This window comes from Chamaea fasciata, unplaced genomic scaffold (assembly GCF_029207755.1).
Source record: "Chamaea fasciata isolate MVZ Bird 193981 ecotype frontalis unplaced genomic scaffold, bChaFas1.0.hap1 SCAF_5, whole genome shotgun sequence".
In the NCBI taxonomy this organism is placed as follows: Eukaryota; Metazoa; Chordata; class Aves; order Passeriformes; family Sylviidae; genus Chamaea; species Chamaea fasciata.
Window position 1 is genome coordinate 74,290,242 of NW_027094090.1, and position 22,837 is coordinate 74,313,078.

Genomic DNA, 22,837 nt, shown 5'->3' on the forward strand with positions numbered 1-22,837 from the left:
GACAGGCTGTGTCAGGAGGATCCCATCCCATTCCCTGGCTGGTTTGAGGTGGCTGCCAGCCTTTCATGCCCTTTCACACCCTTTCACACCCTTTCACTTTTGTTCCTCACAGCCCCATTCCACATCTGTGCCCTGTGCATTATGACCCCAATCCTGCCTTCGTGGAGGGGATGAGAAAGGCAGGACCCCTTAATCAACACAGAGGGTCCCCAGGTAATAATAGGCCTCAGTCCTGAGGAATTTCTGGACCATTACCATGTATGTCCACAAGCCCTGACCAGACCAGGTTATAGCCCCCTTTTTTGTGTGGTTTTCCCTGGAGCAGGATTTCTGCGGTGGGAAGCCTTTCCCTTTGCGCTGGGATGCTGGCCAAGGAGACTTCCTGGGACTGAGCACCCTCACCACCAGCCCCACACCTCTGGAAGAATGACTGTTTTGCTCTTGAGTGATCCTTAGAGCTTTGTGGATGAAGTGAGCTGAATTTCTGGGAGCCCTTCAGTGAGAGCCCTTCGGGGTGTGCACTTTGGGCCATCATTCTTGTTCATACGATAACAATGTCCCCAACTGGTGACACCAAACCTATCAACTCTCAAATGTCACTGCCTGTGAATAACAGTTTGTCTGAGGGTGTCACCTGTGTGAAATTGTTCTCCTGCACCCTCCTGGCAGACACACCACAGAATGTGATGGGTGTGGTCTCCTGTTCTATGCCTATATTGCTAGATAGTTTCCAGTGTTGAGTTTAGCCAAATGGTTGGCATGGTCTTAGTCTGTCACAGGGATAAAATGGAAAAATAGCTAATTTTAGTGGCTATACAAATGCAAACATCCTGCTGCTGTCTGATGGCCTTTCAGTCATCATCTTGACATGCAAAGCCTCTTACTCACTAGACATATAAAGTCTTTTCTATGGGTCTGCTCTGAGAAAGGTGAACGCCGGGGCTTGATAATGTGCAAGATAAATCAGGATTCAGTCATGAGCGGAAAGTCAAAAAGTTCATCCTAGAAGCCAAAAAAACAAGCTCGAAAAGCCACCACCATCCTCCTCAGCTTTCCAAGTCATCCAAATTCCCAGTGTTGCTTTCTGATGGGCTTTTTTCAGTGCTTCACAGATACTTTTGGTGTGCCTACTCTGGCTCTGCATCTACCACCTATTGTTTTCTCCTTGTTGGCCTACTCAGAATGAAGCCTGAAAGCACAGATCCACTGGATGTATTTGGGATCTCAACCTTGGTGCTGTTTGGCACGTCCCCTTCAATAATACAGTGCAAAAAATTATCAGGTGTGGATGAAGAAAAGCTGTACTAATTGCTTGGTGTGGTTATAGAAGATTTTTTTCCTCTAGCTTCTTAGAGCCTGTCCTTAATGTAACACTGTTTGTGCCAAGTGAAGGGGCATTGTCAGAGGTCCCTTGTCCCCTCCTCTGATGGACAGCTGTGGGTGCTGCCTGGCCTTGCCTTCCCCCTTGTCCTTGGTTGCCTTCTCTCATTGTTTTCTTAGTGGCTTTGCCTGGCAGATGATTCCTGATTTCTCAGAGGGTTCCTGCTTGTCTATCCCCACCCTCCTTTGGATGGATCTACTCTACTCCCTGGAGGAATCCTGCGGTCACCAGCTGTTGGCAGGGCATTTTGGCTGCTGTGTCTGGCAGAGTGGCAGGATGCATTGTCAGTGCAACCTGCTAAATTACCTGTTAGAATTATCTGTAATAAAATAATACACGTGGAGCCTATTAACTAGACAGAAAGGAACATTACAGGATAATTTTCTTCCCTAATTTCCCTTCTTGCCCTTCCTGCAGAAGTTTGTGCCATTTAAAAATAGCCAGCTGTACAAATTAAGCTTCAGAGAAGAATGATCAGATAAAATGTCTTGACCAGTACTGAAGAGAAGTGGAAGTTTGGTACAAGAATGAAATGGCCTTTCTAAGCTGTTAAGACAGCAGACTTGTTAACACTGTTCTCACGATGTTTCTCCTTGTGACCCAAATCTGCTCTCCGTGTCTGCTCAGACCTGACACATTTAGTTTTGCAGGTGGGTAGACCCCAAAATAGTTACAGGGTTGTAGTGCTCATATAGTACTTTTTTGACATTTCTCCTGAGGCATCTTGCCTAAGAGTCAGCCCAACCACTGCTCATGGGAGAGCTTGGGTTGCCTGCAAACACGGCTTGGAGAAGACAGGAATTGAGCAGCCCTGGGCAGTGCGTGATCCCAATGGAGAGCAACCAGTGGGTGTCCAAAGGAAGGAGAATCCCAGGAGGTGAATACAGCTGCCTTGTGTTGGAGCTTTGCTGGAAGAGGAAGCAGCACAAGGGTGGGAAGAGCTGCCTATGTTCAGCACAGCTGGTTCTGTGTGGTGCTGCTTTCCTCGCTGTCAGTGGAACAGGAGAGGCACCAAAGAGAGGGGCAACTAATGCTAAATATTTTGATTCTTCTTTGGAAAACTCCCAGGTCATTTAGCACACTGCCCATGAGGCACAGGTGAAAATATAGGTGCAATTATAGGGAGTTTAACTAACTTGAGCCTAGGAGTTCACTGGTTGTACAGCAATTACTTGTTTTATCAAAAATGTAAAATGCCATCTGATTAACCACTCTGAGGTTCCGGCATTCCTAGTCATAGATAATTTTTTCTTCAAATGGACTAGAAACTAATTTCTTTTGTTTTAAGTAATCTCTATTCAAGCCTATTTTCCTTATGTGGCACTGATATCAGAATCATGCCCCGATTTAGTACTAAGAACCTGAGTGTCTATGACCCAGCATATATTTTTCTTCAGTGAGCAATTCTGGTTTTTATGATCCTGTTTTTTTTAGTGAAGACTTGAACTTCTGCATTATGAGTAATGCTCCAACAGGAAAACGACCATAAAAAGCTCAACATAGGCAAAACTTTATGGGTCTGAGATGCAAATAACTGGAGATACCATGACTTGCTACATCATTTATCCCCAATTCCCATGTCTATGCTTGCTGCATTTTTTCCTGAAATATGGTTTAAGTGTTAGTGAACCATTCAACTTAGAAATATCGGATCCATAAAACCAGTGATGAGTTCTGCCAACTCCCTCTGCCCCGAAGGTCCATAAGCAAAAATTTAGAAGCACAACAAGAAAAATTTACGTATAGCAAGTAGTCAAGGCCTAATTACATTTTTTAGTTTACAAAAATGCTTGTATTAATTTTCCCTTTGAACCAATATAATACTGACCTGTATGGCTGCTTTCCAGTAATTATGAGTCTGCATGGATTCAGCAGTGCCAAAAAATCTCACTTTGTCTTTCAAGCATTTTAGAGTGGGAATCCTTTCAAAATTGGTATCAGGCCTTTCTGCATTTCTGTTTAAAAACCTACTTTTTTGTGCATTAGCTTTGGAAAAGACAGAGCATGCAAGATGACTCATATTCATTGAAGAGGGATTTCCTGGTGCCACAGTTCCATTTGACTGACCTTAATTTGCAGTTTGGAAACCAAACAGCTCCATTTTGAGCTGATAGCTCTCCAAAACAGATCTGTTACTTAGAGATTAACTATTTGAGCTACAAGAACATGAAATCACTGCCACGCATGGGCTGTTGCACATAGCCCATACAGCATAGTCACTGTGTGTTTGCATGTTCACTGTCCTGTCTAAAAATGCAGCCTCCATTACAATTTGGAAGAGCAAAAGCTAATAAGACGCACAAAGAAATGCAGTTAAGGGGGTTTTTAAAATATTTAATCAAAATAAAAAGTATTTTGCTTCCCAACTAGTGTTTTTCAAGATTAGAAGTGCAGTTAAATAAGCAGATCATTGTATGTTACTTGACCTAAGCACTAGCAGAGGGGCAGTTTTATTCAACATATTTTACCTCTGCATCACAGCTGCAAAACACCAGATGAGCACTGGCCCAGCAAATTATTTCAAAAGTATTAAGCTGGTCATTTACTCCTTAAACTTCTCTCTCTGGAGAGTATCTCAGGAAAAGCTGCCAGACTGGAAGAGAAATGCTTCATCTAACTGAGTGTAATCAATATTAGAATTGCGAGTAAATTGAATCAGAGTGGAGGAGGGGGGCTTTTGTCTGGCTGTGAATGCTAGAAGGTGACACCCTGCCTAAATTCAAATGAGCTGCCCTGTGCATGCATTGTGCCAGTGCAGAAATCCCTTTGTGGAAGAGCACAGTGTTTTAGCCTCTCTCTGTCCCTTGCTGTGCATCGATGGCTGTTGTGCATATTGAGGTTGTTTAGTCCTCCTGTGGAGGAATGTGGATGCACATGCTTCTGTAAGCACACAATTTCCCTGCAAGTCCTTTTCTCTGCTCTGGTGCTCATAAAAATGCTCAGCTCTTTGCCCTGCTCCTCTTACGAAGGCGTTTCTATTCTCTGGGCAGCTCTTCTGAGCAAAGCCTGAAAATCTCTCAAGGTGAAGTGTGTTCCTCCTCACTCTCTGCATTCCAGTGTGTTGGGATAGGAAACATCTGCCCCTATTTCATTACGAGAATAACATGTTTTGAGTGCAGTGAAGCCTTTGAGATCTGTACCCACACCTCAAATGCTGCTGCCTGCTCTCTAGCTTCACCCAGATGGTGGAGATCCCTGTCCTGCAGCGTGGATAACCCAGGATGACATGACTGTAAGCATGGATTGGCTCATGGATGGAGTGGAGCTCTCGTGCTGGTGTGGACATGGCTCAGCTGATGGTAATCAGTTCTGAGCTGAACTGATTGAGTTGATCTGTGTTTTTACATCCTATATCAGGATCTGAGGGCCTAGCCTGTGAGGTCACTAAGGAGTGAGGTCATGGGAGCAGGAAATATGGGTGGAATCAAATAAAAGAAGGAAATGTTCTAATTCTCAGCACATCTGAAGAATATCTGCTGTATGCTGGAGGAAATTCAGGGCACCCAGGCAGACTCTTAGCCATCAGCCTTCTTTCACTCTTCAAGTTCTTTTCTGACTGTTTTAACAAGGTATTAAAACTGAGGACAAGGATACAATACTGCAACAGCTGCTAGGATTGGAATCAATTTTTATTTCTTGTACTGGCTGCTTGGGGAAGAATCCTTTTTCAGCTTCATCCTTCTAACTGAGCTTAGCAAGGAGTGAGACATGCAGTAGCTAACTGGGACAAGAACAGGGTCCATCTATTCCTTCTGGGTGTGTCAGCTCACACATGGAGTAACTGCTGTGACCTGGAGCACTGGGTTAAGGGCAATTCCACAGGGGATGAATTTGAAGAGCAAGCAGGATTCAAACCCACAGACAAGTCACAAGTCACTGTATTTTGGCAGAGTTTCCTTTATAGATGTTTCCATCTCCTGAAGTTCATTGAAAATATTCTGGGAGCAATAGCTTTTCCCTGCATCTGGGAAATTTTTCTCATGTATTTACAGGGGGTTAAGACTGACCTAGAGGAAGTCACTGTAAGTCTATTAACTTGGGAGAAGTTACTAAAACCCATAATAAACCCATGAAAACAGATTATTCATTCACCTAAACCTTGAGATGTTTATTCTCTGTTGGCACTGAGAAGGAGCCCTTACTGTAAGTGCGGAGTCCACTTACACCCAACATCCTGCTCTGGTCCAGATACAGGCAATGGTAAAATATGAGCCAGATTTGTGCTCAGTGTTACCCAGATAGACACCCTCACCTCCTCATAGAGCACCACACTGTTTACAAACATGTACACAATGGTTGGAAGTCTCTTCTTAGAGATGTAACTCTTGACCCTGAAGGACAGCCCCGCAGGTTTAAGTGTTTCAGGGCTTTATTTTGTCCTTCTGCTGCTGGGATTAGTATGCAAAACTCCAGAATAGCCCTAAATGTCTGAAAACGATTATCTAAAAATGGTGGCAGAATCCAGATCTGTGCCCAGTGTGACTGTGGGGGCACAAAAAAGTGAGAGCAAGCAGAAGAAGGACTGACCTAATTTCCAACTCTGCTGTCACAACAGCTTCCACCTACTGGAATTGTCCAAGAAAAGTGTAGAGAAGCTTGAAATACAACTTTGGAGGCTTTTTGTCCTCCCCAATGGGGATTGAATCTGTTCTTGGACATGGCTAGGCTGTTCCCTTTCCTGATTCAGAGGTAAAAATATAGATGCTGTCTCCCACAGGCTTGCATTAATTTTTGGCAGCATCAGGCCCTGCCCACAGCACAGCACATTCTTCTGCTGGATGTGAGGAACACTGTGCTTTACCAGGGCTGCTTTGCCATGGTGGGTGTTGACAGATGAGGGGTGGTGAATCTCATGCCTGGCTGGTTTCTTTGCCCATCTCTTGGAAATTCTCACCCTCTCCCCCACAGAGAAAATGCACCAGAATTACAGCTCACCCTCTCACCAGCAGGGAGCATGAGTTCTCCTGCTAGTGGAACCTGAGATTTTTTTTTTTTTTTCTGTTGGTTTTGTGTGAAAAGGTTAGGTAGAAAGGAATTCTTGACAGGAAATCTTGTGAAAACTGCTTTCTCGTCACACAGGACGTTAATGTGGCAACAGGATTTTGGCACTGGTGAGAACATTAGTGCTGGGATGAGAGAGTTCCTGTTATGTGGCTCTTCACCCTTCTTGGTAACATGGACTTGGTGCTCCCTGTGCCAGACACGGTGACAGAGAGTGGGGTGGCAGTGGTGGCTTATAACCATATATGCCTGCGATGCTTCCAGGAGAACTTATCTGGTGGGAGTAAGAGGAGCAGACCTGCACATGCAGTAGAACAACATTCACACAGGCCTCTGCCAGAGGATACAGCCATTAGTGAGAGCATTTCAGTCTTCCTACACCAGCTTGGCTGGAGAATCTAGGAGGGCTGAAGGCAATGCACAGCCCAAAGTTGGGTTGGAAATGCCTGATGTGGAGATGATTGTGGAAAGGGAGTCTCTCTCCTGGGCAACGGTCACATAGGACAAAAGCAGCCTAGGAGAAGCCACTGAGGCAAGGTGTCAGCCTGCTGATAGCCCCTGATCTGGAGATACCTTTGTGGACAGGGTGCCACTTGCAAGAACTGTGTTTGCTGTCTGTCAAGAAGGAAAGTCTAGGGAAAGATGGAAGCTGCTGGAATGCAGAAATCCCAAACACACAAGAGCTGCATCGTATTTTGGTGCTGAGAGAAGTGTTGAGGAAGGTGAGCCGATTACACCTGAGGATATTAGGGATTTGTTCTGCATTGTCTGACTGAAATTGCTCTCTGTTAAACACCTGAGAGAGTGTGCCCGGTGGGGCTGCAAAGGAAAATGCAGATGGAGGTCGTGTGGAGTGACCCAGGTGTGGGAATTGCAGGGCACAGCTCTGCAAACAGAGGCCTCACAGGAGAGCTGCAGGGGAGTGAGAGTCTGCAAGCTCTTACTTTGAGACAAGGAGCACAGCTCCCCAAATGTGTCTAAGAAGTGTAGAGATTCCTCCCCTCACTGACTCATCTGAGGCCAGAATGCTTAAAATAAATCAGAAATCAAGCCTCCTCATAAATCAAGTTTCAAAAAAATCCATGTTTAGACACCCAAATTAGCTTTTAGGGATGCCTCTGGGTTGGCAACCAGTTTTTCTGCAAACCAAGCCACTTGTTTAAGCAGTTAAGAGTGACTTTAACAACAAACCTGCAAGAACCACATGTGAGAACCTTTGCCAGAAAGAACCAGTTCTGAATCCTGCCTCATACACACAAATGGCCTTTGGAAAGCAGAAGGCAGCTTTACTTCCCCGTTTCTCCGTGGAGCCAACATACTGTTTGACATGCTGGAAGCCAGCTGGATAAATGAGAAATATTGTTACTCATTCTTAGAGAGTCTGTGCCTGAATTAGCTAAAGCAGAACAACCCTCTTGCCTGTGCTGGCTATGGATAAGCAAAGATTGCTCTGCCTGTGGGGTTTTCCTTAGTAGCTGCACCAAGGCACCCAGAAAAAGGGAGACAGGGCTTTCAAAAAAGATTATTTCAAATTAATGACTAAAAAATGCAAAAGCAGCTGTTCTATAGCAATAACATGAGAAAAGAAGGAGCTGTTTGAATGTACTTAGAGACAGAAAAAACAGATGAGCAGATCAGTCTGCTCCATTGCTGTAATTTTCTGTTTCCACTGAACTGATGATGTCAGGAGATTGTTTCAAACAAATAAGTAACATAATTGAAAGATAATGAATATATACAGAGAGAATGTAGGTTTGTCCAGAAAATATAGGGAGTTATTCTGCAGTAATTCTGCACACCCCCCTGCTTTCAGCAGAATAAGCTTAAAATTCAAGCCCCACAGAGCATTTTCTCCTGAGGAATGAGTCCTCCTGGCTAATCCCCAAGTGATTCAAATGCACATAAGTAAATACATGCAACATAAATGACTGGAAAAGATCATGTTGTTTGTATTCACAGAGAGAATTACCCCTTTAGCTACAACACAGCCCCTATGCATCCACATACCTGCTCCAAAGCATAATCCCAGAGGCGCCGGTCTCCTCCTTGCTCTGCTGGTCATCCCAAGTGAAGCCACGTCTGGGAAGGTCCTGGTCACACTGGGAACCACCTCCAGGTCTGCAGCTACCTCTTGCCGGCTGTTTGCAAAGCCGCCTGAGAGGAGGCACGGGGTATTCCAGCCCTCTTCTTCACCGGAGGAAAAAAAAAAAAAAAAAAAAGAAAGCCGTTTGGCTGGGGTGGCCGCTGCCCAACTCCTCTCCGTGTCATGTGGGACTCGGATCGTGAGGCCACCCCCCGGCAGCTCCCGGCCGCTCCTGGCGACCCATCGGGGCCATCAGCACCGCGGACAGCGCCGGGCGCGGCGGGACGGCCGCTCCGGGGGACACCGGGGGGACACCGGGAGGGCCCCGGGGCTGGGCCGACCTCGGTCCGCGGCGGGGCCCGGCTGCCGGCGCTGACGTGCCGGTTGCCATGGCGAGCGCGGCGGCTGGAGAGGATGCTTTTCTCCCACGATGGTCGCCATGGGACCCCGCCGATTGAAAGGAACGGAGGGAATGAATAGGAGGAGGGAGGTGGAGAGAATATTTAACTAGTTTGCTCCGGAATTTGCGCCGTTTTGGGTTTTTTTGTGTGTTTGGTTTTTTGTTTGTTTGTTTGGAGTTTTGTTTGTTTGTTTGTTTTATAAATACTTCCCATGTGGAGACTGAAACTCAAACCGCCTGGTCCGTTCCCTTGCTTTGCCTTCAATTTAAAATTCGACAGGTTTTTTATTTCATGGGGAATGGCACCAACACAATTTCCTTATGTTCCCTATCACACACACTTTATTAAGTAAGTGGGAATAATACCAACCCTCCCCAAATCTCAAGCAGTCATCTCCCACAAACGTTTTTCCCACAGAATTACAACGGCTCCATAAATTGTATTGCACTGCAAGTTTAAAGAAGGAAGAGATCTTTTTAGTCCTGACAAACTTTCTGCCTGTGAGGTAAGCAAGAAATTTGTTTGGAGTATGGATTTCTATTATTTAGGGATTTCTGACTTGAAATGCATTGGTAAACTGAACCAACAAAGGCTGGGTGTTTTCCTTTCTTTTCTCTCATTTTTCAGTGGAGAACTCCAAGTGTATATATATATATATATATAAATTTTTTTTTTACTAGATGTCTTTAGTGGAGAAAAAGCACAGCTTTTTATTGAATAATACTCTCAAGGAGGAAATAATCAATGTGTTTTTCCCCACTTATTGCTGTGGTAAAGTTCAGTTTCCTGTACTTTACACTTTTAAGTTACATTACTGACAGTCGAGTGGGCACCCTGGGAACCAGGTGAAACACAGAATAATAAACTAGGCTAGAAATAGGTAAGGTGTGGGCAGATTTTTTTTTTTGACTATATGACATGGAGAGTGTCAACAGGAACTGTTCATTTGTCTGTTCATCTTTCAGTGGAAGAATTTGGAATGGAGCATCAGATGAAGGAACCTGGTTCAGAACACGAAGAAGGGGAGTAGAGGGGAGTTCCTCAAAGTGTGGGTGAAACCTCCTGGGGTTCCTTGCCAAAGGATGGTGTGGATGCAGAATTTCATGTGAAACTGAGGAGAGATTGAACAAATGTTAGCAAAAATGCTAAACAGAACTCTAATCTCTAAACTAATAAAACACATTGCTTTCAGAAAGTCATCTGAGCTAAGTGCATTGGAGGCTGGGAAAATTCCTGGAGAAAGGATTGTACTGAGGTTCAGTGAAAGTTATTTTTATAAACAAACCAATAATGTTATGAAGTTTGGGCTGGGAGTGTGACTTTCTAAATACACCTACAATACACATTTGCCCTGTTAGAGAATGGCATTAGTGATGGCGGCTTGGCCATCATCATCTTCATTGCCATATACTTCACACAGTGTTTTTCAAAATTTGCTGGGGTTTTTTCCCAGCAAGTTTTGTTTTTTTGTTTGTTTGTTTGTTTGGTTTTTTTGTGGTTTTTTTTTAACTGTTTTTCTCCCTGTGATTGTCAGTGTTAGAGGAAGATAATCTTAATTTTTGCCTACTTTCCTGCTTGGTTTTCCCGACAGTGCAGCAGGGTGAAGGAGAGTTGCCTGATATCTGTGTTGAGGAGGTGTTGTACAGGGTGATGGCAACTGCTCAACTGACTCACACCTCAGTTCCTCCAGTTCAGGGGTGGAACCTTTGGCAGTTGTAAATGTCCCATGTTTTGAAAGAAAGCATAAACCCCTGGCAGTTGTTTTGGGGTTCACTTTCTCCTTCTTGCCCCACAGACATAAGGATGAGGACTTGATGTATTTAGTGATATTTGTTTTTCCATGAGCTTTGCTTACATTATCTTCTCCAGTGGCTGTTGGATTGGTCAAGCCTTTATAAAATCTGAGCACATCATTTTGGTATTGATAAACTGGAAGAGAGTGAGGATGTACACCTCCCTCAGTATATCCAGAGAGTATGAGATATCAGTCATTATTGCTTGGAGACTTGTTTCTCTGACAAGATCTAAGCAATTTTCTCAAGTTTTTCCCAAACCACGCCTGTTATTCCAAACCTGATGTCAGTTGTTGCCAGAGCCACAGTTGCTGTTGATTATTTTGGAACTGCTTTTGCAGGGCAAAGTAGTTTTCATTCAGCATTGATCTGACTTTATTGTGTGGGGTTCTTCCAACCAAAGCTGGAAGTAAATCTCAGTTTTGTGATCTTGGGGGGTTTTTTTTGTGGGTTTTTGGGGGGTTTTGGCATTTGTTTGTTTCTTTTGTGGGTTTTATTGTTTGTTTGGGGTTTTCTGTGTTGATTTTGTTTGTTTGTTTGTTTTTAATACCTGTCACATTCCTGGTATTAAGGAAGCTTTTATTTCTTCCAATAAATCCAGAGACAAACCCCAGACAGAGACAGCAAATACCCCAACTGACCCTTGACAAGTGACAAAAGGGTTCACCACCAGAAAGTTTGCTGTGGGGAGGGGGATAAGAGAAATAACTCCTATGAAGGGGAGAGATAATAGATGCAAATCAAAATGTATGGAGTGTTGTGCCTTCTGTGTTTTGGGATCATTACTGCTGAGTTACTCCCTGGGGTGCAACTCCACATGGAGTCTGTGTTTGCAGGGGCAGGCAGGGGGAAATCATTGCCATTTTTGCACAGGGTTAAACTCTGCTCTGGCCTTGATAGTCCTTATGGGTCCCTTCCAGCTCAGGATATTCTGTCATCCTAAATTTTCTGTTTTGTTCAGAGAATTTGGGCTCTGGGGCTTGGTACATAAAGGTCACCAGGCCTGGGGGACTGGAGGCAGCTCTGGGGTTGCACCAGGAAAAGTCTGTCTTAAATTCCTGCCTCTGTTGGTGCCTCAGAGGTGCAGTTCTGGACCCACTGTTTAATGTCTCTGGGCCAAAGTCTGACCAGGAGAATCTGCATTGGGTTGAAGTGAAGCTGCTGTCCACTGAAGCCCCATGGCAAAGCCCAGCCTGTTACTGGTTAAACACACCTCCACTAGTTGTCCTGGGGTTCAGGACCTCGAGAACTTGCACCCGTGCATGAATGACTCCAGGCTGCCTAAGAACACTGCATTTCAGCCTGGTTTTGTCTCAGGCATGGACAAGGATCTCAGTGTGAATTGTACCACTCAAGGGTAGCCCACCAAGAGCAGGGCTTTTTGTTTTGTCCTGTTTGTTGTTTTCACCTGTTTAAATCGCAACAGTGGTTCAGAGAGTAGTGAGAAATGCCCCACAACTGAGCTAAAACCATATCTTTTCTTAGCTGTGAAAAGAAAAGGTCTGACCTTGCCCTTCTGGGATCTGAGTACAGACATGTGATAAGAAAGTGAAATTCTGGGATAACAAGATCTGAGAACACCTTGGATGAGCCTGGTGTGGAAAATAGCAACTTGCCTGGAGGAAATATGACTCACTCTCACTGATGTTTGGGAATGTAGGGTGATGTCTATGTTTCTGTTCAATCAAAGTTTCTTATGAACTCATTTACTTTGCCTCCTCCTCAAGCATTGCATGCAAAGCAGGAGACACTGGCCTTTAGAGTGAATATATTATACTGTGCATCCTAATGGATGTCATTCCATGTGACCTGCATGCACACAGAGCAGCTGAGTCAGATCTCTGAGGCTGCCACAGCTCCTGCGTTCTTGAATTAATACACATGTTTGAAACAGAGCAGGACTGATGTCAAACCATTCATTGAGAAGCAACAGTAAGATCTGTAGCAGCCTGTCTTGGTTTGGGAAGACAGGTATCTGCCAGGTAAAATTACAATCAGAGGCTCTTTGGCAAAGATTTGGGAAATAGGAATAGCAGTTCTTTACTAGTATGTAATACAAAGCAAACAAACACAAAAAAAAAAAAAACCACAAAAAAAACAACCCCACCAAACAACTACAGCATTAATAACAAACGACAACAGTACCAAGAACCTTGAGGGCTTTGTTTCACAAAACCCAGGGCAGTTTGGTTTCGGTGTTCCTGCAGGATCCTCAGAGCACCAAGCTGAAACAGTGGAAAAGTCCCGGGCTGGTAGCTGGGATGGCAGGGTGTCTCGGAAGGCAGGGGCAGGATGTCTCGGCAGCGCAGGGGGTGCAGGGTCACGCTGCAGCAAGAGGAGCAGCGCCGAAGAAGCCGATGGCGAGGCAGTGCTTGGACCAGCTCCCGCGGGTTACAAGGAAAACTCAGGATTCAGGCCGAACCGGTGATAGTAGATTTCTCAGGACTGGATCCCTTGGTCACAGTGAAACTCTTCCAACCAGCAACAGCCGTTCTCCCTCTCCCCGAATGCCGGAAAAAGAAGAGCTCGCAGCGCAGCTGCCTCGAGCTTTGTCTTTTACTTGCGTTATCTCCCTCTTCCACCTTTGTCCACCTCTTTGTTTCGGTTAAATGCTCTCAAGTATCCAACACTTGGTCTCCTTGGTAACTTGTGGGGAAAAAATTCTTTAGAGAAAGAAGGAACAAACCTAACCCCCAACACAGCCTTAAAGAGGAACTCATTCCCTGGAGACATTGATCTCTTGCCTCTTACTCAGGGAGAGTTTCTAATCGTGTGGTGATGTCAAAGTCAGGTCAGGAGGCTGAGGACAGAAAGGATTGCTGGCAATGCCAGTCAGGGAATCCTAAACAGGGAGGGAGCTATGGCACCAGAAGGAGCTATGGAAAGCATGTGAAACAGGGATAATCCAGTGCTAAGGAAAACAGAGTCAAAATTTATTATTTCAGTCTGTACACACTCTTTCTTGGCTGAACATGACTGATTTGATTATTAGGGTGGTGTCTTGGTTTAGATAGACAGGTATCTGCCAGGGAAGATTAAAGTCCCCTTTGGAATGTGAGCCCCTCCCCCCCTTTCAAAATTATTATAAATTTGCAATTAAAAGGCTGTCAGGCAAAGATTTGGGGAATAGGTATAGCAGTTCTTTGCTTGGGATATAAAAATACAAATGTTGTAGTACAGAAGAGTAAGCAAGCAAAGAAACAAACAAGAAATCCTAAAAAACCCTGACAGAGTCAGAAATACAACCTGACACCCTGTTGGTCAGGGTGTTGGAAGCTAACCAAAGTAAGCCCTCTTGGAGTGGCAGATGTGGTTCTGTTGGAGTACGGATGGTCCCATAGAAAAAGGGTCTATTAATGGTGAGATGGGTCTGGTCTTCCTCCAGGAATCTGGTGGAAAACTGAAATGACTGGTGACACTTGTAGCTCCTTTTATCTAGGTGAAGATGGTTTGGCTCCTCCTCCCTGGGTAGAGCATCTTACCATAATATGATGTAATGTGTCATGTCATTGGTGAGCTTTAATGGTCCATTAGCAGAAGATATCCCCATGGGAGTAGGGGAACAATGAAGAGAGATAAGCAACACTGACCCATCTGATAAGCAACACTGATCCATCTGGGCAGAGATAAGTAACACTGCTCTACCTGATTTTTAACAGCTGTCTTGTTATCAGAGAAGCTAGTTACCCTCTCCCTTCTAGAGTTACAACAGATAAAGAAGAATCTCTCCAACTGGGTTCCAATAGATGGAATAGAATAAGCATTTATTTCGCTTACAAAACCCAAGACAGGTGGCTACCTCCTGCTCAGCAGAACAAAATCTGTTTTACTTTCCTGATAGGGCCAGAGAACCCAGGATAGCTCTGATGTGGCCACTGTAGTTTGGGGGCCTTGTATACAGCAGAACTAGGGATGAGAATTTGCCTTAAACCAAACCAAAGCAAAACAACCCCCACCAAACCCCAAATTTATGACTTGCTCTCATCTGCCAACCTTCAGATAAGAAGCCTGGATCCCTGCAGGCTTCCATGGCTCTCCTTGGAAGACCTCTCCTCACTAGAAGTTTAACATGCTTATCAATAGGCAGGATTAGTTCCCCACAGTGCAAGCCTGCTTTACAGCAGCTTCACCTGAGGGGCTGCAGAGATAGGAACTGGCTCTACATCCACACTGCAAAAGGTGACACTCTTCCGAAGGGCAGATCTGCTTTCCCAGGGATGTGGAGGGTGAGAGGAGTTGGTTTTTAGCTGCTCTGTTACATGCCCTTGGTTGGGTCAGGGTCATGCCCAGCCCTGAGGGTGTGCTCCAGCTTGGCACAGCAGCTCAGGGGTCAGCCTCAGGAGCCTCAAAAGGACAGGTGTTTAAATACATAATCTTACCCCAAAGCTGACTCTCGTACCACACAGACCTGCTGCAGCGATAAAGCCATCCTTGCCACATCCTGTCAGACAGTAGACCTTAGTCCTCAGCCTCTTTCACCCAGCTAAGACTTTTACATAAAATGTTACTCTGTGAGCCAAAAATGAAATAAACATTGAAGAGACCAAGCCTTCTTTGCAGTAGAGGTAATTAGTCTCTGGTGCTGAAGTGTCTCCTGAAAATAGAATGAGAGGCTTGCTATGTGTATGAGTAAAGTGGTAAAATAGATTGCCACAATCTGGGCTAAATTCTGATGAGCTCTGTCTCATGCTTGGGGAAACAGATGCAAAAGGAAGTGAAATGGTAGAATTGTGAATTGAGCCCTTATCACCCAGGCCAGTGTAGAGAACATGTTTCTCACTTGGCCTTGGGAAATTAAGAAACAGAAATCTCCTTGAAATTCAGAAATTTTACTCTTTTGAATAATCATCAAGATTTTGCATATAAAAATTCCCATAAGCATTTTTACGTGTTCACATTTAATGCATTGGCTGTTTTCAGATATTTTCCAGAAAATCCATGCCTTATCTCATCTTTGGTGAAGGAGAGTGAGGTGTCGCCATAAATTTCATATCTTATGTACTTTCCTTTCTCATGCTGCCTTTTTAAACACAGAGACACTTATCTGTGCAGCAATGGAGCCTGTTTAGCAAATCTAGCATAGAGCTTGGGAATTCCATGTGCTCCAGCTGTCCTTGTTCACACTCCTCTGGTCAAGGCTAGCTGCTGCTGATGGCTGGAAAATCAGGTCCACCTGCCCCCTCCAAAAGATGCAACACAGTGTCTTTACAAGGAAAACACACCCAGGAAGTGCTGCAAGTGTGTTTGCTTTGAGCCTGATGGCAATCTCATTAAAACCATTAAAAAGGCTCCCCCTGACTTCAGGAGAGAGGTAGGCAAATCATGCTTATCCATCAGCCTTTTATGGGCTAGTTATAAATGCCACATCACTGTGAATCTCAACTAGCAGAAAAAAATGACTCCTGTGTCAGAAAGCTGCACACAAAGTTTGGAAACTTGAGTGATTTTTGGCATTTGCAGAGCACTTGGTTGGTGGATTGAATGTTGTGAAATGTATTTTTGGGAGGATATCAGAGATGCTCCAGCCACAAGGCTTCCTAATGTGCCTTTAGAAAGTCAACTTATTTTCTGGCTCATCATTACCATTGTTAAAAAAAATTAAAAAAAGGTGGGGAGGAGGACAGGGAGGGAAGGAATACTTACTTATTTTATACAAAAATACAACAAATGACATACAAGCCCTGAGAATGGACACCAGTCTTTGCCACCTATTGGCTGCTTCCCCCCTCTCACCTTCGAATTTGCTTTTAAAAATGACAGTGAGGCTATTATACATGTCTTATAAAAACACCCATCATCTGTCACTCACTGGGGACACCAGATTTTCCTGCTTGAGGAGATATGGTAATTTCTTTCCCCCCACTGTGCAGAGCACTGAAGTTCTTTGTGAAGCACTCCAGCCCTTAGTTTGAATCCTGTCTGGGAGCAGCCTAAACGGAGTCACCCTTTGAAGTGCCAGCAGTGGAACTGCTGGACTGGGACCTTTTGTCTTCCCTGGGTGAAGTAGTGGCTGCACACCCAGTCCCAGTGCCAGAGGGAGGATGGAATGGGGCAGAAAGGGTGGGGATGGCCATAGGGACACTGCTCTCCTCCTGAGGCAAGCATGGGGGCTGGTGATCTCAGAGTGACCTCACAGAGCAGGGGCATTTGGTGGAGTGATACCTGTGTCAGGATGTAAATTCCTCTCTGAGCATCAGCTGAGCACCCAGGTTATTAAACCTTTCTGGGACAGGTTCAGGTTTTATTGCTCGAGCTGGGAGAGCTCACAGATATCTGTGGCTCTTAGGAGCAGCTCCAGCAGGGCCCTGACAGCTCTCAGCTTGCCTGGGGGAAGGACAGAGAAGGATGCACATCACAGGGGACCCTCCCCTATTATCCCAACGGGTTTTCACAATTGTGGCAGAAAAAATTCTCACGTGAGTAAAACTGTTCAAGAGAGAAATGTATTATTCCAAAGAGACAAACAGTGGCCACGGGCGGTTATTGTCATTTACCGTTTATTGTCAGCTCGCTTTTGGGAAGATGATGTTCAATGTTCCTTGTCCCAACCTCCTGGCCAAGAAGATTCCACCATCAGGAATTTCACCCGAAGGGTTTATACAGCCGAAGAGAGATGCAGCAAAAATCTGCCAAGGCTGCGCTTACCGTTCTCTGAGTGGCACGCCACTGTAATTTTTCACACATTCACCCAGACAAAAACCCGCAGCAGCTCCGCATGCTCCTTCTTTACCAAGCTCCCTGCACGAAGTTCCCCGTGCTCTCCCGCGTTTCGGATCGCAAATCGCTGCTGCCCTCCCACGGCCCCGGCTTTGCGCACCCGGGGGATGCTCCGCCGGTCCCGCCGCATCTCCGCACGGATCCTCGGCTCCGCAGGGACCAGGGAGAGCCCCCAGGCACGGGCATCTCCGCACCGGGGCTTTCTACACCTCCTCCCGCTAGGACACCTGAGTTTGAAGCTTCATTTTTTAAATCAAAGAGCAGTGACAGCTTAACTGGGTTCATCATTGCCCTTTGGAAGAAGATGCTTCTCTCCTTGAGGGTGGTGAAGTCAAGATTGTCAATGCAGAGTCATTGAATCCATGCAGTGACAGTGGCAACCACGACTAGGTTTCCCTGAAACCCATTTTGTCTCTGCATTTGCCTATTAGGCCTTCCCAGTGACTGGTTAGAGGGGGTAGTGAATCTTCAAGAGGCTGTGTTGTCTCATTTCTCCTCCCTATCTCACACGTTTACACTCATTTCTTGCAGCACCAAGGGCCAGAGATGCCTGCACTGCTATAATGAAATTCCTTCAGGAAAGGAGAATTATTATTATTATTGAGGGACTGTCAAGGCAACACAGTTGCAGATTAAACAAATGTAGTCTGCTGGATGACATCTAGGGAGTTGGTGATGTGTTAAACAGGGCTATATTCTGTACTAAGTTTAAGACTGGAGTAACCAGCCCAAAATAAGTAAAGTAGCTTTGGTCTGAGTTCAGTGTATTGGAGAGCAAAATTGACCTTGCAATGTGAAAAAGTGCAGCAGATGAAGAGCTTCAGAAAAAGCTCAGTCAAGAGAGGCTTGGTCAAAGCTGTTTGATTTCATTCTGTCTTCTCTTTTCTGGTAGCATTTCTGGGTCTGGCTTCTCACAATACATTTCTCTATTTTTAGAGGGATTTTTGGATTTCCTTTTATAGAAGAAGCCTGGACTCTGCTCTCACTTACACTGCCATATGTCTGCCTGTTTCAGTGTAGTTCAGTGCTACTTGAGCTTTCATAAGCAAGAACAAAAAATCACAATTGGTCTTATTGTTACTGAGCAGCAGGTGAGTCACAGCTGGCTCAGGACACCTTGAATGCTGTGAACAGAAAGACTTGGGGCTAACTTCTGTCCTCAAACACAAACCCTACTGATATCAACATCTGAGGGTAAAATTTGGCATCTCTTGCTTCTGCTTTTGTAGTTGGCACTGGCTTTGAGAACAGAGGAAAAATCTCACTGCTGGCAATTTTGTGCTGAGGCCACAGCATAAATGACTTATCCCACTTCACCTTATCCTTCAGGCCCTACACATTCTGATGGAATTCAGCTTGATGATTGTCTTGGTTTAGATAGACAGGTATCTGCCAGGGAGGGTTGGAGTCTCTCTTAAAATGTAAGCTCCTCCCCCCCTTTTCCAAATTATTATAAATTTGCAATTAAAAGGCTGTCAGGCAAAGATTTTGGGAATAGGCATAGCAGTTCTTTACTAGGGATATAAAAATACAGATGTTGTAGTACAGAAGAATAAGCAAACAAATAAACAAACAAGAAATCCTAGAAAACCCTGACAGAGTCAGAAATACAACCTGACACCCTGTTGGTCAGGGTGTTGGAAGCAGCCCAAAGTAAGCCCTCCTGGAGTGGCAGATGTGGTTCTGTTGGAGTAGAGATGGTCCCATTGAAGTAAAAAGGGTCCAGTAATGGTGAGATGGGTCTGGTCTTCCTCCAGGGATCCGGTGGAAAAGCTGGATACTGAGTGGGACTGTGGCTCCTTTTTATTTAGGTTAAGATGGTTTGGCTCTTCCTCCCTGTGTGGAGCAGCTTATAATAGTGCACTGTAATGTGTAATGTCATTGATGAGCTCTTAATGGTCCATTAGCAGAAGATATTCTCATGGAAGTAGTGAAACAATGAAGAGAGATAAGTAGCACTCCACCATCTGATAAGTGACACTGACCCATTTGGGCAAAGATAAGCAATTCTGCTCTACCCAGATGGAATAGAATAATATGCTCTTTACAAAACCCATGATATTATCTACCCCTTATTCTATTATCATTTGCATCGTACCTAACACAATGAACTTTTACACTCAGTTTTCACTTAGGATTAGGTTTTTTTGTGATACACAACTGGTTTTTCCATTTTTTTGTATTACTCAGCAAGTGTAACTAGGTCCTTGAGCAAAAACAATCTTACGAATGGGTTCACCTTTGCCTGAGGTAGGGTTAATCTAAACAGTCTTTTTTTAAATACTTTTCATGTGCACTACAGGGACTTTATTTCTATCTACTGTGTGCAAGGGTTCAGACTGGGCAGGACCAGCTCGACTGACAGATCCTCGAGTGTTGACCATCCATGTGGCCTTTGCTAAGTTCATTTCTTAATTTTTGAAGGTTTTCCCATCAAGTGCTTTCAGGGCAGTCTTTAGTAGTCCATTGCACTGTGCAACTTTTCAGGCAGCCAGTGCATGATAAGGAATGTGATATATCTATTCAATGCCATGCTTTTTAGCCCAGGTATTGATAAGGCTGTTCTTGAAATGGGTCCCATTGTCTGACTCGATTCTCTCAGGGGTGCCATGTCTCCACAGGACTTGTTTTTCCAGGCCCAGGGTGGTGTTCCGGGCAGTAGCGTGAGGCACAGGGTAGGTCTCTAGCCATCTAGTGGTGGCTTCTACCATGGTTAGCACATAGCGCTTGCCCTGGCGGGTTTGGAGAAGGGTGATACAGTCAATCTGCCAGACTTCCCCATACTTGAATTTGGACTACCACCCATTATACCATAAGGGCTTGGCTTGCTTGATTGCAGCACATGTTTCACTGTCATGGATGACTTGAGAAACACTATTCATGGTTAAATCTACCTCTCGGTCTCGTGCCCACTTATAGGTGGCATCTCTGCCCTGATGACCTGAGGCACCATGGGCCCATCGGGCTAGGAACAACTCTCCCTTGTGTTGCCAATCTAAATCTATCTTTGACACCTCTATCTTTGCAGCCTGATCTACCTGCTCATTGTTTCAGTGCTCCTCATTAGTCTGACTCTTGGGGACATGGGCATCTACATGGCGGACTTTCACAGGCAGCTTCTCTACCTGAGTGGCAATGTTTTTCCATTCGTCAGCAGCCCAGATTGGTTTTCCTCTACGCTGCTAGTTGGCTTTTTTCCACTTTTCCAGCCAGCCTTACAGAGCATTGGTTACCATCCACGAATCAGTGTAGAGGTAGAGCTTTGGCCACATTTCTCTTTCAGCAATGTCCAAGGCCAATTGAACAGCTTTGAGTTCAGCAAGTTGACTCGATCCCCCTTCTTCTTCAGTGGCTTGTGCAACCTGTCGTGTGAGGCTCCATACGGCTGCTTTCCACTTGCGGTTCATCCCTATGATGCGACAGGAACCGTCAGTGAAAAGAGCGTAGCGTGTTTCTTCTGCTGGCAGTTGGTTGTATGGAGGAGCTTCTTCAGCTCTTGTCACTTGTTCCTGCTCCTCTACTGTGAGACTAAAGCTTTTACTTTCTGGCCAGTTGGTAATTACTTCCAAACTCCCAGGGTGATTTGGGTTTCCAATGCAGGCGTGCTGTGTGATAAGGGCAATCCATTTGCTCCATGTGGTGTCAGTGGCATGGTGGGTAGAGGGAACTTTTCCTTTAAACATCCACCCCAGCACTGGTAGTCGGGGTGCCAGGAGGAGTTGTGCTCCCATGCCAATTACCTCTGAGGCAGCTTGATGTGGGAAATCCGCGGCGGGAGAAATGTGGCACTCAATATGAGTGATCGGCAAATCTCGTTTATTGTTAATTCATACAGTGCATTTATAATAACACTAATAAGGCTCATACATATTGAAAAAGTTAATCTCAGGATTGGTGCTCTGCCGAAAGGTCAGCTACGCCTCTTTCTACATTTTTTTGTGGTTACATAGTTTGAGTAAGTTCTTGTTTTACCCTACTTCTCCCTCATATCTTTCAACAGCAAGGTCTTGTTATCGTATAACGGCTGTGCTCAAGGACATGCTAATCTTGCTGCCTCGCTGGTTCTCGTGAGAGTGCCTGTGTGCTCAGCAAAGCTCTCTCATGTCTACGTGACCTTTTGCAGCTAGTCAGCTGTCAATCGCACTCTCCACAGCTTGAACTCCTTCATAGGCAGCCAAGATTTCTTTCTCTGTGGGAGTGTAGTTGGCTTCAGACCCTCTGTAACTTTTGCTCCAGAATCCCAGTGGTCGGCCTCGGGTCTCCCCTGGCACCTTCTGCCAAAGGCTCCAGGACAAACCGTTGTTCTCGGCTGCGGAGTAAAGCACATTCTTCACTTCTGGTCCTGTCCTGACTGTGCCAAGGGCTACTGTATGAGCAATCTCTTGCTTGATCTGAACAAAAGCTTGTTGTTGTTCAGGGCCCCAGTGGAAATCGTTGTTCTTGCGGGTAACTAGGTATAGAGGGCTCACAATATGGCTGTACTCTGGAATGTGCATTCTCCAAAAGCCTAGGGCACCTAGGATAGCTTGTGTTTCTTTCTTGTTGGTTGGTGGAGACATTGCTGTTACTTGGTTGATGACTTCAGTGGAATCTGCTGCCGTCTATTTTGCCACTTTACTCCCAGGAACTGGATCTCTCCAGCAGGTCTCTTGACTTTGCTTTTCTTGAGGGCAAAACCGTCTTCCAGGAGAATCTGGATGATCTTTTTTCTTTTCTCAAACACTTCAGCTGCAGTCTTCCCCCACACAATGATGTCATCAATGTACTGTAGATGTTCCGGAGTTTCACTCTTCTCCAGTGCAGCCTGGATCAGCCCATGGCAGATGGTGGGGCTGTGTTTCCGCCTCTGGGGCAGCCGGTTTTAAGTGTACTGCACGCCTTTCCAGGTGAAAGCAAACTGAGGCCTGCATTCTGCAGCTAGAGGAATGGAGAAAAATGCATTGGCAATGTCAGTAGTGGCATACTACTTTGCTGCTTTGGACTCTAGTTCGTACTGAAGTTCTAGCATGTTCGGCACAGCAGCGCTCAGCGGTGGAGTCACTTCATTCAATGCACGATAGTCTACAGTCAGTCTCCATTCTCCATCAGACTTGCGCACAGGCCAGACGGGGCTGTTGAAGGGTGAATGGGTTTTGCTGACTACCCTTTGGCTCTCCAGCTCACGGATTATCCTGTGAATGGGGATCACGGCATCTCGATTTGTTCGATACTGCCGACGGTGCACCGTCGAGGTGGAAACAGGTACTTGTTGTTCTCCTACCTTCAGGAGTCCCACTGCAGATGGGTTCTCTGATAGTCCTGGCAAGATGTTCAACTGCTTAATGTTCTTTGTCTTCACGGCAGCTATTCCAAAAGTCTATCTGAGTCCTTTAGGGTCTTTATAATAGCCATTCCTGAGGAAGTCTATGCCCAGAATACACGGAGCCTCTGGGCTGGTCACAATCGGAAGTTTCTGCCACTC

The 22,837-nt window shown here is 45.3% G+C and overlaps 1 protein-coding gene across 1 annotated transcript in view; it reads right to left on the reverse strand.

The window, feature by feature from the left end:
- Positions 1 to 8,919, reverse strand: part of GPR19 (G protein-coupled receptor 19) — a 10,505-nt gene extending 1,586 nt beyond the window's left edge. Inside the window, exon 1 of the mRNA XM_066184672.1 lies at positions 8,390 to 8,919. The gene's annotated coding sequence lies outside the window, so the exon portion shown is untranslated. The remainder of the gene's footprint in view (positions 1 to 8,389) is intronic.
- Positions 8,920 to 22,837: the final 13,918 nt, after the last annotated feature.